Source organism: Megalopta genalis, unplaced genomic scaffold, assembly GCF_051020955.1.
Source record: "Megalopta genalis isolate 19385.01 unplaced genomic scaffold, iyMegGena1_principal scaffold0402, whole genome shotgun sequence".
Taxonomy (NCBI): domain Eukaryota; kingdom Metazoa; phylum Arthropoda; class Insecta; order Hymenoptera; family Halictidae; genus Megalopta; species Megalopta genalis.
In genome coordinates, this window is record NW_027476471.1 from 115001 (window position 1) to 117500 (window position 2500).

The 2500-nt window shown below is 55.2% G+C and overlaps 1 pseudogene; it reads left to right on the forward strand.

Moving 5' to 3' along the window:
• The window catches only part of LOC143263231 (large subunit ribosomal RNA), a 6915-nt pseudogene that overhangs the window by 1674 nt on the left and 2741 nt on the right, over positions 1-2500 (forward strand).

Below are 2500 nucleotides of genomic sequence, written 5' to 3' on the forward strand. Positions count from 1 at the left end.
AGTGTGTAACAACTCACCTGCCGAAGCAACTAGCCCTGAAAATGGATGGCGCTGAAGCGTCGCGCCTATACTCCACCGTCAGTGGTATGTGTGAAGCGGGGCAATTTATTGTCCTCTATGAAGCTCTGACGAGTAGGAGGGTCGCGACGGTGTGCGCAGAAGGGTCTGGGCGTGAGCCTGCCTGGAGCCGCCGTCGGCGCAGATCTTGGTGGTAGTAGCAAATACTCCAGCGAGGCCCTGGAGGACTGACGTGGAGAAGGGTTTCGTGTGAACAGCCGTTGCACACGAGTCAGTCGATCCTAAGCCCTAAGAGAAATCCTATGTAGATGAGGTGTCCTAAGACGTTAAACACTTGTAAAAAAACCGCAGCTATTTTATTTTATTTTTTTTATTATTATATAAATCGCAGCATATTTTGTTATTATATACATGCACAAAAAACACCCATTGGGCGAAAGGGAATCCGGTTTCTATTCCGGAACCCGGCAGCGGAACCGCATACCATTCGGGCCCTCGTAAGAGTGTTCGTCGGGGTAACCCAAAATGACCTGGAGACGCCGTCGGGAGATCCGGGGAGAGTTTTCTTTTCTGTATAAGCGTTCGAGTTCCCTGGAAACCTCTAGCAGGGAGATAGGGTTTGGAACGCGAAGAGCACCGCAGTTGCGGCGGTGTCCGGATCATCCCCTCGGACCTTGAAAATCCAGGAGAGGGCCACGTGGAGGTGTCGCGCCGGTTCGTACCCATATCCGCAGCAGGTCTCCAAGGTAAAGAGCCTCTAGTCGATAGATTAATGTAGGTAAGGGAAGTCGGCAAATTGGATCCGTAACTTCGGGATAAGGATTGGCTCTGAGGAGCGGGGCGTGTCGGGCTTGGTCGGGAAGCGGGTCTGGCTGACGTGCCGGGCCTGGGCGAGGTGAACGGCTCTCGTGGCTGGGATCCGAGCTCGGTCCCGTGCCTTGGCCTCCCGCGGATCTTCCTTGCTGCGAGGCTTCCGTGGCGTTTCCCATCGGTGCGGTCGTCCTCTTCGGCCGCCATTCAACGCTCAGCTCAGAACTGGCACGGACTAGGGGAATCCGACTGTCTAATTAAAACAAAGCATTGCGATGGCCCCCACGGGTGTTGACGCAATGTGATTTCTGCCCAGTGCTCTGAATGTCAACGTGAAGAAATTCAAAAAAGCGCGGGTAAACGGCGGGAGTAACTATGACTCTCTTAAGGTAGCCAAATGCCTCGTCATCTAATTAGTGACGCGCATGAATGGATTAACGAGATTCCCATCTGTCCCTATCTACTGGCGGTGGCGGTCTGTGGCCACCCAGGGCGGGAGATAACCCCCGAACTAGCCCTCGCGTAGGAGGGTTGATCGGCCGAGTCGATGGGTGTATCGGCGATGAAGGCATTAGAGACCGTCAGTGCGTCGTACATGTAGTACTTCGCATAATGGCGAGGCCCTGATTTAGCATACGGGCTGTGGCGTGTTCTTTGTACAGCACTGTATGTGCTGTATGACTTCCGACTGGGGAACTGTTGTCACTCGTGGCATCAGTTCCCCAGTTTACGTTAAACGGTTTTTCAGACCGTTTTTCGTGGGCGGAACACGCCACTAGACAACACTCCGCTGGGCTCAGGAATACATGGGATGCAATCAATCCCCTGGGCAACCCAGGCCGCAAGGGGCAAACGTGCCCTAGCCACACTTGAGCCTCCACGAAAAAGGTACCGCTGGATAGCTCGTGTTCTTAAATACGCAGCGAACTGAACGAAGTGTGGTGGAGAGGAAGAGGCAGCCTCTCCGACTGCTGTCTCCCACGTGTTTGCCGTGCGTGGCGACCCTTGTCGTCGGAAAAGAGGATCCTGGGATCTGAGGGGGCCCTCTCCTGCGGGTGAGACGTCCCCAACACGTACCTTTGGCCTCTGCTTCGGCTAGATGGGCGGCTGGACGAGAAAAGCAGCCCTGGTCCAGTCAATCGGCTTGGAACGACCACACGCTTCGGGCAAGTGGGTTCTGCTGGGCGAGGACGCGGGCTGGGTAAGGAAACCGACCCAGCCAGCAGACTATATTCGGTGCGTAGCCCTAACTCAGCCTTTGGCGGGTTCCAAATTGTGTGGGTCGGTGGTGGCCGGGGAGCGCACTGGATGAAAGACCAAGACACATTATGGGTCTGAACAAAAATAATGAACAAAAAACTAAGCGTCCAAAGACGACGGGTCCAGCTCCTACTCGGAGTGAAGCCGTCGCCGCAGACGCGGGAACTGCAAATGCAGCTGTCAGTCCCCCCGCGTCTGTGAGAAAGACAAGATCCGGGAAGGTGATTAATATCGCCAATCCTCGTGTGATCTTGCAAAGATGTGTGACTCCCACGCGAGCGGTCTCGGTGAAAACCGAGCCCACGGTAGAAGGTACGCCGGACACCGGTAACGTGGAAGTAATCGAACGAGTCGGAGACACGTCACTCGTGAAGGTGCAGTCGGCACCCGAGCGTGTCGAGGACCCTACTGG